Source organism: Nipponia nippon, unplaced genomic scaffold (assembly GCF_047370975.1).
Source record: "Nipponia nippon isolate SJK-2023a ecotype South Korea unplaced genomic scaffold, ASM4737097v1 scaffold_10, whole genome shotgun sequence".
In the NCBI taxonomy this organism is placed as follows: Eukaryota; Metazoa; Chordata; class Aves; order Pelecaniformes; family Threskiornithidae; genus Nipponia; species Nipponia nippon.
The window spans coordinates 28186463-28200444 of record NW_028262291.1 but is presented as its reverse complement, the minus strand read 5'-3'; the positions used below and the strand labels follow the sequence as shown (position 1 = coordinate 28200444).

At 47.4% G+C, this 13982-nt stretch overlaps 1 protein-coding gene across 14 annotated transcripts in view; it reads right to left on the bottom strand.

Annotated features, from left to right (window-relative positions):
- The window catches only part of PHF21A (PHD finger protein 21A), a 138755-nt gene extending 127749 nt beyond the window's left edge, over window positions 1-11006 (bottom strand). For 5 of the 14 annotated variants that reach the window (XM_087746179.1, XM_087746187.1, XM_087746193.1 and 2 more), the window contains exon 1: window positions 10581-11004. The gene's annotated coding sequence lies outside the window, so the exon portion shown is untranslated. Of the gene's footprint in view, window positions 1-9818; window positions 10149-10242; window positions 10548-10580 lie in introns of those variants that run through there. The other 9 variants (XM_087746189.1, XM_087746185.1, XM_087746192.1 and 6 more) reach the window with 5 other exon arrangements.
- Window positions 11007-13982: the final 2976 nt, after the last annotated feature.

Here is a 13982-nt window from a genome sequence, read left to right as displayed (position 1 = left end):
CAGCATTTTTGGACAAAAACAACCATGGGCAGAGAAGGGTAGATTAAGTTAGAAAAGGGAAACCAGAAAGAAGGTCGCAACTTTTGAGGAATCATACATCTTTACCTTACATCAGGAAGGAGCAAACCTAAGATCAGTATTTTCGCTCATGCAATTTTGTAGCAATGACAATGTCAGTGCAAAGCAACAAGGTGAGGTACTGGTATTTACAGTCATAGACCTATGCTGAACTAATCAACTCTGCAGCTGAGAAGATACTGTTACTACACTGAGGCACTAACCTGGAGCATGCATTTAACAGGCCAACAACATCAGATTTTGACTGGCTGCAAAAACTGCAGCTCATCATCACAGGAAAAACTGATTAAATTAAATGCTGCACAATCTATTAGAGTTCTGCATCAACAGTCAGGCATCCAAATATAATTCCTGCAAGAAGTAAGGTGGGAAAAGACACTGCGAGTTTTAAGCCAAGAAGAAATTGCCGTATGGGTATGAGAATCATGTGAAGGGGGGAGATCTTCATGTTTACTCTAGAGCATGAAAATCAAAGGAAAAGTAGAGCTGGTGAAATACGCCAAAACGCAGGTGGGAAATGGAAACCAAGTCTCTGATGCTGAAACAAGTTACATGGCGACAAATCCACTGATTTCAGCAGGATTCTCTGAGAATGCAAAATAAGGGGTATGGGGGGATTCCTCCTTGGGAGAAGGATTGCAGTTGACTCAAGGACAGGTACTTGGTGTTCAGAAACAGTGCAAACCTTGCTAGAACCCTCCCAATTTATTCCTGACCAGAATGTACTCTCTGAAAGGGTAATAAGGGAAGCTCAGGTAGCCACATCCTTTCCGTTTGGGGTCACTGACAAGAGCATCCTTAATACAGCAAATTCATACTACACACAGCAATAGATTTACATGATAAAGATGCTTATCAGAGACAATTACTACAAGCGAAGCAGCAGTGAAACAGTAAGGTATCCGGAGCTCCAGCTAGATGCAAATTAGCAAAAAGCTTCGTTATTAGTAATATAGGCCACTGTAGTCCTTTTACAAAGTTATGAAAAAGGTTTGTTAGCTGGGGGGGAGGGGCTGTTTTTTTGTTCGGGCTTGCTTTGTTTGTTCTGGTTTTTAATCCATCACAAGTCAGGTTATTCAAATTTCAGACTGAACATCTCAAATTGGGACAGTTTTGCCACACTGGCAAGAAGGAAGAGACGGAGACAAAAAGTATTCCTTGGATACATCAAGGACTAATTTCTGGCTTTCATGTAAAATTTTGTCGTATTAGCAAATTAAGCAAAAGCCCTGAATAAATAGATTCCAAGTTCTTACAAAGCGTTACGGGAGCTCAATATTATCCACTTTTTAAAGGAGCAGCAAAGACACTAGGAGACAAAGTACCTGGTGCGAGATCCCCCAAGAGCCAGCAGCATCTTAAACAGATGCCAGATTCTTCAAACTTTGCTTCAGCCCTGCAAAATCCACTTACAAATACCCTTTTTGGAGAAAATAATTAAAGCCTGGTACTCTTGATTCAACTGGGAAGCTTCCCATCAACTTGAGCAGGGCCAGGATTTCCTCCCAGATCAGGACACTTTTGCTCTTACGAGATAAGAAGTACTTCTAGAAGAGGTTTTTCTTTACAACTATGCATCAAACCCTTTTGTACATCCCTATTACCCACGTTCCTTATCTAGAATACCCTGATACAGCAGCGTTACAAAGGGCGCTGTCGCAGGCTCTCTACAGAGGGTAAAACGTCCTTGAAGGACAAGATACATCATCATTCCACTACATATAGATTTATCTCGGTTTCTTCTCCTGCCTGTTGTGTAGGCCCAATCAGTCAATGAAAGGGAATTTCATCCTTGCACGGCAACAATGACAGCCTTTCTAATCATGTCAATATACTAATAGTAACTATTTCAGCTAACCATGTGCCCTGTCAGCAATTCGCTCCACATGGGCTGTGAAGGGGCTGGGAACACTTAAAGAAAAGTATATTACTAACTGTTTACAAACTCTATTACAGTTACAGCATATGTAAGGTTTTAGATGAATCTCTGTATAGATTTACCTTTTTCTATCAGTTTTAAACAGAAGTGTCAGCAATGTACAGCGTGTACAACGCATCAGTGCTAACAAAATACATTCCCTGCCTCAAAGAAGGTATTACCACCTAAATATCTGTCATATTTATAATCTGTACAGGTGAAGGAGAGAGCAACTTTTTGTTGGGGGTTTTTTTGCACAACTATGAAGCAAATATGAACTCTAAATTTATATTGAATATACTGGAATTTACATTTATATTGGAATTTCCAGACAATTATGAAAATAATTTTGCCACACAGACCTAGATATAAGCTAATTGTGGTGAATACAAGGAAGTTACTCTCCAACATTAGAAGTCTGGAGGTCTTGATCCTACTACTACTTACATCGGTTCCGATTTTAGGCATTCAGATATCCTCTCTGACTTCTGCAGGACTTAACGTAAAATACACATGACTTTCTGCAAGACCGGAGCTCTAATTAATTTCTCCAAAACCGTCAAAAAAGGTTCATTTCATATTGTTTGGCACTTAAATATAAACCTTTTTTCATTATTATCTCACACAAACTGAAGAAGAAATTGACTGGGATCAGTTAAAGTTAAGTGCTTGCTCACTTCAAAATTAAGACAACGGCAGTATCCAAAACCTAGCACATGAGACTACAGCAAATACTAAACTTGCTACTGGCCTAAGAACTGAAATCAAATTAAGGTCCACATTAACTTTAGCAAATCCCACCGAACGTTATTAGCTAGCGTCTTGTGTGAAAACACACAATTCTTACGGATTTAAAAAAAAATAAGCAGTCTGAAAGCTACTATTGGTCTACCTCTACTCCAGAAACACTTCACCTCCTTCGAAGCGAGTTCAAGCACGGCGGTCAAGGCTCAAACACACTGGACAACAGCCGCCAGAGGCGCCCTGCCTCTGGCCGCACCTGCCAGTACCTGAGTTTGAGACCCCGCGTCTCCCTGGCAACCGGTGGTGACGTCACCAACGCCCACAGCAGGCGGCTCCCCTGGCTCTGCGCCTTAAGGCGGCTACGTCACGGCTCGACTCTGCGCCTTAAGGCGGCTACGTCACGGCTCGACCTCAAGCAACGGAGCAGAGAGGCGGGATCTCGGCAGGTAAAAAGCTGTCCAAACCCCCTTTCGCTTTGACAGAAACCCCCTGTGACAGTTGGCTGGGCGGCAGGTGACAGGAGAACGTGGCAGCCACATTGCCAGTAATGGAAGCCTCCTTCCCCCCAATGTTTCCATCCATAACGTTGCCTTGAAAGATTAAAAACTTCCAGAATATCAAACAGGATACTTGTAATCGCAGACGAAGCAAGGTATTAGTGCAATTATTAATATATTCTTTGTACAAAGACACATAGGCAGTTGGAAAACTTTTTTCATCGCCTGCTTTTCCCTAAGCATACCGCCCAACTACAAACTGCCTTCGACTTGTAAATAAAAATACATGCTGCTGCACGGTAATAGCGGCACAGGTTTAAGCTGACCAACTAAGAGCTGCGTAAGGTATCAACGACTCGGTTTCTAGAACAGGATAGCATCTTTCACTTGTCACCCCCAATCTCCGACTTCTGCTCAGGAAAACTACAGGTCCCAGGATGCATTAGTACACGGCAATCCAGGCACGCTATTCGGATAAAAACACAGCACTGCATACTGGGGCCTGTAGTTTCCACGAGCCACATGCTTACTGAAGACGAGACCAGATGTAGGCCATGTTGCACACTTCCACGGGCCAGCAAACAACGTGCACCTACCGTGCAGGGAGGCCGCTGCTGGGAACCATCAGGTAAGCTGGATCGATACCCACTTCTCGTGTGTCAAAGCGGACAAAGGTTTCAGTAAAAATCCACATCAGCTAACCAATAATTCTCAAAGAATAATCAGCAGTTCAGCTACTTTCAAACATGCAGAATGGGCCATGGCTTTTTAACATCTTCATACTAAAAGTACAGTCATTTCCCCCCCCCCCCCCCCAAGACTGCTACATTTATTAAAGAGTGCTCTTCTGAATATCAATAGGAAAAGTAGGTTTGGCGAGGGGCATATTCTCCCTGTCCAGAATTTAGTAATCTGGAAACAAATTACTCTCTTCCTCCATTTCTACAACGTACTGAAGCAGGAGCTTGCCTCTCTTCCAAAAAGAAGCAGAGCTTAGCTGAAAATTAAATAGCTGTATCTCAGCGTAGGCCTCAGAGAAGAATACGCTGTACTTCAGTTCGGTAAAGGGAAGGGCAGCTCCCCCTACCAGTCTGTTCTAAGAAGGTTTTAATCGAGGAAGGAAACAACCAGGGATCAAAATGAATAAGTCCTCCTTTCTTTTCCCTCCCTTTTCCCCGAGCTCTGGATTATTATTAAAAAACAATAATACGCATATATAATTCCATCTAAGTACTGATATATTCAGCTAGTCTTTGTAGAACAAGACAGGCTTTGCAGCATTTCCAGGCGAGCAGGCAGCACCCGCAAGAACGCGCAGAAGAAAAAGGACCAAGACTCTGACCCAAGAGAAAGACAGCGTCCCGCTGCAACAGAAAGGCAAACGGTGACGCTTCAGTCACCCGAAAGACATCCTGATGTACTTCCCTATAGAGGCAAGAGGCCTCAGGAGCATCTAAAGGTTTTGTCAATACAGCAATACTGTCCATAGGCCAAAGACAGCTGTTGCCATAGTTACTATCAGCCAGCTTATCAGAAAATAATTATTGCGATTACTCAGAAGTTTTGTTAAAACAATTTAAAGCTTCAGTAGGACACCACTTGATCTCTTCAATTAACTGTCTGCAACGACACTGCCTTCGGGATCCACATAGTTAACGACGCTTGGATCTGCAGGGTTGGAGGGGAACAAGGAAAGGAATCAATGTTCCTTCTCCCTTTCGTACCAACAGCTTGTATTTCGCAGGCAGAAACAACGAAACCGAACCGACCGTAAGCTCGGCTGCTCTGCCTGAGTTCTCCTCTCGCAGGCCCGGAGACCGAGTCCAAGTACAGGCCATCTTAGAGTCACAGGCTCAAGTCTGCCCTCGTTTGTTTTAACCATTCATGTATCCCTGCTCCCATTCAAGAAACACACCGGCTACGTTTTCAAAACATATTTCTAATTACACACGGAATGGTAGAGCCCCTCACTTAAGAGGCACGCAACGCAATTTCTGTAGTAAGTGAACCCAAGTTCACTTTTGTCCTACAAGCGCAGTACTGTCAGGTGGAAGGGCAGAGCCTGGAAAACACGTGTTTTCAGAAATCCGACATTAAAAAAAGCATAGAAGCTGTGTGAACATGGCCTACAACAGAGCTCTCTCCTTACATACTGTCTATAAATGCATTCCCACCCGTAACAACAAACATTAGGCTAGGGGCTGGGGGGCGGAGAGTAGTATTGGGAGGGGGGTAGGGGTGGTGTTTTCTGGTGTGGGTTTTTTAAAGGATGCTTTGAGTATACAATCTCTCATCAAAGAGTGAGTGTTTGCAATTACAGTGAACAAGAAATCTCAGGTAAGAAAGAACGAATAATAGGTCAAATCGTCTAGGCAAAGAGCTTTTAAGGCACAGGGTACTTGATAATTCCAACAGAGATATTAAAACGATGTAAACAGAAAATAAATGCTGCAGAGAAGCCTATACAAAGTAGTGCATTCCTTCCTCAAAAGCCTGGGATGATCAAAGTATTAAGACAAAAGATTCTGTGGTAAAGTTGGGGCTTTGTTAGGGCAGTAGGCATGGCAATCCTCTCAGACAGACAGAGGGGACCTTTCAGAACTTTCTACAGCTTTAACAATTATTTTAAGGACAGGTGATTCTAATTGCAAAGTCTGACTGTCACACGAGTGCACCTTTCCTCAGCACTACGTACATTTTAAAAAACTCTTTTGATTTTTGTACATTTTATAGCCATTCTGTATCTACACTCGCCACTGCTTTTGTGAGGTTTTGACATAACAAAACCAGAGTCAGACAAACTTAAAATCATAGTTTACCAATTTTAATTCAGTGAGGAACTTGGTAAGGTGCAGGAGCCATAAATTATTTAAAACTTATGAAAGAAACACAGGGCTTTTTTTTTTTTTTTAATGAGACTGTATTTGCAATAAGAAAAAAAAAAAAAAAGGAAAATAAGAAAATATGAAGTTCCTCCCCCCTCAAATGTAAATAAACTTCTTTTTTGCCTGCATAATGCATACCTCTACCACCAGCACAAGCCAGACACTGGCTTTGTGCTGTACTGAACATGAAATATTAATGTAAGATACCTATAAAAACTATCCTTCAGTTCACCCTCTATTTACAGGGCACAGAAGTAAATATCTTACCCCTTGCATTCGGCAGACATCTCAAAACCCTTCTGCGCACTGCCCCACCTTTCCAGTATATGGTTTGTTCCTAAATAACCTTTGTGCAGTTAAAATACATCAGAAACAGGATGTGAGTGAGCTGCTTTCTGGCACAGAATAATTGAACAAGGGCAATTCACGAACGTACAGGAGCCAGGCCTTCTGTGGAGTCTTACACTTCTAGTACAGAGCTACGCATGTGACTGCACAGTTGTGAGCATAAAGGGTGAAGGGGACAGTACAGAAATACTATTAGAAGCTTAATAATAGGTTTTTAGTGCTGCCCCTTCTACACAAGCAGCCTCTCCTGAAGGCTACTCTGCGTTACAGCTCACATCACTGGGCGATGGCCCTCCGAAAAGCAAAGCCCTATCACACTACGAAGTTCTTTCTGGAAGATTTTAAACAAGCAAAACCAACAAACAACAAACCCAAAACAATAGTAAAAAGGTTAAGTCACCAACATGTGTTTCTCACATGACGTTCATCTTGAGTTTCTGGTACCCACGCGAAATGCCCATAACACACGAAATAAGACAGTCTATCAAGGTTCTTACAAACCGGTACTGAAATGAGAGAGAAATCTCTGTTGTAAACAAATTCCGGTAGTATCAATTCATTTGACTGAATAAAGTTCTTCAGGACTCTGAGAACAAGCATAAAGGAACTGAACAGCTACGATGTGTTCATATGCAAGTATGACCACTATAAACAAACTGCATGAACAACCCAAGTGATAGCCAGGCTCGCTATTAAAGCTTTCCAACTGCACACAGAATTTCACAACTTTTCAAGGCGCCATTAAAACATGTTTTATTTTCCTAAAAGGAAAAAAAAAAAACCAAACCAACCACAAAAACACATGAAAATTGCCTCCTCTGTACAGATCCAGTCAAAGGATTTTTTTTTTTAATTATAATTTCTACAGTGACATTTAACAGACACACACAAAACCTAATCTCTAAAAAAGAGAAGTTGGAGTAAGAACTATTTAGGCCCAATGCTTGAAACACAGCTGAAGCTGAATGGCCTAGGGTGAAGAGAGATCTTTACAAAACCCAAACTGAAAGCAGAGATCTTACTGTTGAAGCTGGAAAACACAACAGCGTTTTTCTCTGAGCAGCGTAAGTTTCAGTTTCCTACTTTTGCTTTCAGTTCTGTGAAGGAAAGTTTTGTATTTTCATTCCCTAAAGGAAGAAAACCACTTTCAACTGCCTTCTTCCGCCTCACAACAAATCCAGTTCAGGATGCACAGAGAGAAGAGCAAAGATTAAAAGCTTTCAGGTAAAAATCTTAGGATGACTAATGGTAAAATAATTATTAATAACAAAATATTCCTTAAAGCGACATTTTGAATAATACACCATGGTAGCTTTGTTAGTTAACTGAAAAAAAAAAAAAAAAAAAAAATCACTGAAACCCATAATGGGATCCCCTCCAAGTTTCTTGTTGCTCAGGTCAGCATGGCTAAAAACCGGGGGTATGCCATAGTTGACATCCCGCTGGTGGTAAGTACTCTGTGAGCAAGCACCTACCTTCTGCTGGACAACTGGTCTCTTAAGACCTTGAAGTGGTACTCTATATATGCTACTGTGCAACATGACATCAATGGATACAGAGGTTGCTTCATATTCCCTCTGTATCAGCTGAAACTTCTAGCTGATGTAACTATGATAAAATAATCTAATTTCTCTGCCACAGTAAGGTTGAGAGGTTTAAAAACATGCAAGAAGCACTTATTTTTTTTAAATACAGTTTTAAAGTTTCATTTACTGAGCTACAGAATTCCTTTCTAGAAAATACTGATAAAAAATGCCCCCAAAGAAACAGTTTCATTCAGCTATCGTGAAACATGCCCAGATATAAACAAAATTCCCAAAGCCTGTGATCTTTCTACTAAAGTGTGGTAATTAACTTCTCCAACTAATATGGGTAGTTATGCACATTTTTTTCTTTCAAGATCCTGTTATTACTAGTAATTTAATGTCACTATTTAAATATAAACGATAAAGTTATATTATACACAATCACTAACAAGCTTAATATAAAAGTTTTAGCATTACACGTTAACCGGGTAGAAGTAATGAATTTTAGATTTCCAGGGTTGTGGTTTTTTTTTTTTCCAAGGCTTTGAAAAGCATGTTATTTTCTTCACAAATTAAGCCCCAAAATAAGCTTCTTTTCATCAAAGTTAAACATTCCCCCGCTATGTAGCATATCCAGCCTCACCAGCTAGCTCCGGGCAGGCGCAGGAAAGTCAGAGGAAGCTGACTTACAAAACTGAAACTAAGCAGGTGTCTTCATTGTTAGAAGTGAGCACAATGAAGGAGGGGGAAAAAAAAAAAAAAAGAAGTAAACAGACAGCCAAAATCCTTTTTTATTTCTGATACCTGAAAATCTACAGCTAAGGAAAAAAGATGTATCTATTTATCGATATGGGTGTGCAGGAGCATCTGTCTTTTAACCTGATAACAAGCAACAGCACATCTAGTTAAGAAAACTTCACTGGCCCGAAGGAGCCTACCCCTTACTGAGCGCACATCCCCACCTGGTTTTTCCATGCTCAGACCTACTGCACAGCACAGGACACAACTTTCTCGTGACACGCAAGTTATTACCCCCAGTGGGACCTTTCTGCATGCAGTCTCCACAGTGAACAAAAGTTCATTGTCAAGCTCAATGCTTGGGCCCAAACAAACATCCAGGGGGTAGGAGGGGGAGAAAGAGGGGAAGTGCTCCTATCCACAATTGTCAGATTTGCAGGCAACCACCGCTACTTACAATTAAAAAGTGGGAACAGGTGTAGCAGATATCATACTTTGATAGCTGAACAAAGAATATTACAGCACGTGACTGAAATGTGATGACATTTGTTCACCAATCGAAAACAAAAGCCACTCTCCAATGGCACTCTTTCCTCCACCCCCAAGAATTAGGAACTTGGAAATCTCTCCATATTGAAACACATCTGTTCATAGCCTCATTTTTTGACACTTGAGAAGAAGTTGAATGAAGAGCTCCATGGATTAATCCAATACGAATTCACCTAAACACCTCGGCGTACAATCCCGTCAGCACCCACCGAACTGCAGAGGTGGGCGGGGGGGGGGGGGGAAGGGAAAAAGCTCTACCGACAGCGAAGCTCGGAATAATAAAGAAAAGAAAAAACAAAACACACACCACCACAAAAAGAAAAAAAAACCACCGCAGAAAGGCAAGTGAAGAAAGGAGCATGCACAAGAGGACTACACCAAATGGCAGAGTCCCACATAGAGCCCCACTCCACCTACGCAAACGCAGGAGGGAGGGAAAAAATAAAAAATAAAGAAGTAGCCGTCCCCAACGCCGGCAGCCGTGCCGGAGCAGGAGCGGGAACCCCCGGCGGCGCCCCGGCCCCGAGCTCCGTACCTGTGCGGGAAGGGCAGCCCCAGGGCCAGGGGGGCAGGCCCGGCTCCAGAATAACAAGTTGCAGAAGAAACGGAATTTTCCCGGCGCTGCTCGGGCCACAAAGACGAATGAAAGGAAGGAGGAGAGAGAGGGAAGGGGGAAAAAAAAAAAAAAAAAAAAAAAAAAACCAAAACGCAGCAGCAGCAGCTTTACTACGAATTATCCATCACCGAAAGCGGCATCATTTCCCAGATAATAATAAAACTTCCCCGACAGCATCGCGGCGAAGGACCCGACCGAGAGAAAAGGGCCTGGAAATAATCATCCTGAAGGAAACCGGAGGGGAGGGGATAAGCCTCCCTCCCCCACCCCATCCCCAGTGCAATGTGTCATCTCCTTCCCCTGCTCCTCCCCCCAACCCCAATGTGTCACCTCCTCCTTTTACCCCAAGTGTCACCCTCCTCCACCTCTCCCGCTCCCGCTCGCAAACTTCTGCCGGCGCCCGCCGGGGAGGCCGGGGGGGGGGCCGCGGCGGCGCCCCGGGACGCTCCGCTCTCTCCCCCCCCCACCCCCCCGAGGGAGGGGCCGGGGGCCGCGGCGAAGTTGCTGCTCCTCATCGCCAAGTTGGCCGGAGAGTGCGGGGCCGGCCGCCGCCATCCTCGGCGCCCCCAGCCCCGCGGCGGCGGGGGGCGCGGGAGGGAGGGGGGGGGGACGGCGCCCGGGGGCGGGGGGGGCAGGGAGGAGGAGGAGGAGGAGGCGAATCCGAAAGGTGGGATACTACACCCTGCTGGCGGCGGCGGTGCTGCTGCGGGCCGGCCGGGGTCCCCCTGGCAGGACCTCTCTGTGAGGGGGAGGACTCTTCTTCATAGGGGGAGGGTGCCGGCGCCGCCGCTCCTCCGGGCCTCCCTGTCCCCCTCTTCTGGGCGCCTCTCTCTCTCTCCTCCTCTCACTTTCTTTAAGCTAAGCGGGGAGTGGAAGATGGTAGGTTGCTCCCTTCTCCTCCTCCTCTTCGCTCGCTCTCGCCTCTGTGGGGTCCTTTTCCTTCCCCCTCTCCGCGGGGGGCTCCTCCTGCGGCGGGGAGGAGGGGGCGGGCGGGGAGGGAGGCACGAAGCCGGAGAGGCGCAGGAGGAGAGAAACTGTGACACAAAAACAAGCCGAGAAGCTGAACTCTTCTTCAATCCCATTCACCCGGCCCGGCCGCAGCACCGCTCGCCGGGATCCCTCCGCCGCCGGCCTCCCTCCCTCCCTCCCTCCCTGCCTGCCTGCCTGCCTGCGGCGCGCTCCCGACACGCCGCCGCGCGCGCCCCCGCCCGCCCCGGCCCGGCCCGGCCCGCCGCCGCCGGAGGCCCGCGGGGGAAGGCGGGGGGGAGCCCGGACCGACGGACCCAGCCCCCCTCCCCTCCCCACCCCGCGACGGCGGCGGGGCGCCGCCGACCGGGCCCGGGCCGGGGAGCGGGGCGGGGGGGGGGGGGGAGCCGGGAGGGCGGGCTCGACGGCTCCTCCTGAGGGGGACTACTTGACGTGTCGGTGCGGCGAATTTATTTCCCTTTGCCTAAGGAACGGGCTGTGCTGCGGCCCCCATTGCCTAGGGAAAAAGCCCGGATGTAAAGTGAGTGAAACTAAAGTAGAGTGAAGTAGGGCACCAAACTCTGCCGGAGCGGCGCCGCCGGCCGCGGCGGCGGGGGGCACCGGGCGCCCGCCCCGCCCCGCCACCGCCGCCCCGCCGCTGCCGGACGGGGGGGGCGCCCGGATGAGGGGGGGGGGCTCGGCCGGCGCGCGGCCCCCCCCCCCGCACTCCCCCGCCGCCTCCCCTCCCCCCGCCCGGCCGGCCGGCGCGCGGGGCTCGGCGGGGGCGGGCGCGCGGCCGGCGGGGCCGCGCGGCCGGGCGCGCGCGGGGCCGCGCGCAGGAAGCTGGGGCGGGCGGGAGGAGGCGCGCGGGGCCCCGCCGCGAGGGGCTCCGCACAGGAAGTTGATGCAACAGGGCCGCGGGGGGGGGGGGGGGGGGGGGGGCGGGGGGCGCGCGCAGGAAGCGGCCGCAGCAGCGGCGGCGGCGGCGGCGGCGGCGGCGGGGGGGGGCGGGAGGGAGGCCGGCCTCCTCCTCCTCCTCATCCCCGTCCCTGGGCCGCCGGGCCCGCGCCCACGGCAGCCGGCGGGCCCCCCGGCCGAGCCGCCGTGTTATTCGCAGGACTAGCGCAGCCGCTCGCCGTGCGGCCGGGGAGGGCTCTCCCGCCGCGCCGCGCCTCCGCCGGCCGCCGCTTTCCGCCTATGCCGTTCGTGCGGTGGGGTTTGCTTATTTATTTATTAACTTACTACTCCAGTGCCGGGTGGTGCTGCCATTTGCTTTCGTGCGAGCAGCGGGGAACGGCAGCGCATCAGCTTTCCCTGCCTTTTTTTTTCTTTTTTTTTTTTTTTTTTTTTTTTCCTCCCCTTCCTCTTAATTCCCCTCCCAAAAGGAAAAAAAAAAAAATCGTGGCGAGTCAGAAAGTTTTATAGGCCGGTTCAAAGCCGTGAAGTTACATATCATGAATTTTAACGTTTCTGCGGCGCCCGTCGACACGAAAGGCCGAGGGGCGTCAATTTTCCGTGGGGGGCTGCGGGGATCAGGATGTCGGAGCGGCGAAGGCCCCTCGCTCCCTCGCCCCCACGAACGTTCCTGGGCCGGCGTGAGAAGGCAGCTCGGGGACCACCGTCCCCCCCCCCCCCCCCCGGTTCCCAGCCACGGCACAGTGGGCTGCTGGGGGCTGCCCAAAGCCAGGCAGCCAACCACCCACGCAGGATCAGCGCTTATCTGCAATAAACTAGCTTAAGTTACAGGCATGGCATGCACAGCCTGTGCCTCTCCGGCTTCTGAAAGTCTCCAGAGTCTCTGAAATACTTAAAACCTCGCCTGTATATCAGAGCCACCATTGCTAAAGCAGTGGGACATGTCCTGGACGCTGCGGGGTTTGCATGAGCTCGCACAGAAAGCCGGGGTTTGATGCAATGCAAAACCGATTTTTTTTTTTTTTTTTTTTAATAGCCTCTTGCATCGTTTTATTTCTTCAAAATGTTCACAAGTTGGGAAGAAAAGTAAGTGTTTGCATTATCTCTGCAGATGCTTCAGGAAAGCACGATGAACTCATTATTATGTTGTGAAACTAAATCCATAAAGCAGTCATGATGAGTAACTCAGGGACTCATCGTAATTGGGCAGTAATGCACAGTTTTATCATCTGGAGGATTCTGGCGTGCTCGATGTGAGCAGGGATTTACAGCAAGGTTCCCTCTCAACTGTCAAAAAATTGGGCTACCAAGCCATTGTTTATTTAATTACTGTTAATTTTCCACTTCTTTTTCCATCAGTTGGTTGCCAAGTTGTGTATGATTTAATTGTGAACTTTACAACATTTGGTGCCTTTCTTAAAGCTGTAGCTCCTGGACTTATACAATTATGCAAGAAACTCAGGTTTATTTTTTTTTTAATTAAGTTTCTAGCCTGTGGGTTTGTAGATAGGAGCTTGAAGACACAAACCTTAAAGGCACAAAAAGGAAAAGGTGCGAAGCAAATAGAGTCATCCAAAAATGCCTTTTTTTTTTTTTCTTGTACTGTCACATTGTTTGGCTTTTTCTTTTTGAGGCACTCTCTCCTACCCCTCCCCTTTTTTTCTCTTTTTTTTCTTTTTTTTTCCCTTTTTTTGGTTTTTTTTTTGGTTTTTTTTTTTTTTGCAAGCCAGGTATGATTCTGAACAGCCGGGTTGATGGAGTACTAAAAAAATAAACACACAGAAAATGCCAGGGTGCTCATCAAATAGTTACCGATAGGTGCACTGCTCGTGGGTTAACGGGTAAGGTCACGTGCACAGGACTACCAAAAGATCTGACGGCCGTCACAGTAGGTTCTCTAACGTTTCCAACTGTGACAAGAAGTGTTACGGTTAGTATAATAAAAATATTACACAATTTTTAATAAATGTATATTTGCTGCTTCTTTCTACTTCTACAGCCACTCAGCAGATCAAGTAATAGGGGGATCAGGTCGATTACTGTCAGATCTGCACGTTAGTTTACTGGGATTTCTCCTGGGGCTGGGGGACCGTCCAGCCCCCTCCCTCCTCTCACCCCTCCAGTCTCGAGTCCGTAACCAGTTTTTAAACCCCTCTGCAAATCCCAGCCCTGATACTGAGATTTTTCCTCCTCCGTGTAAAC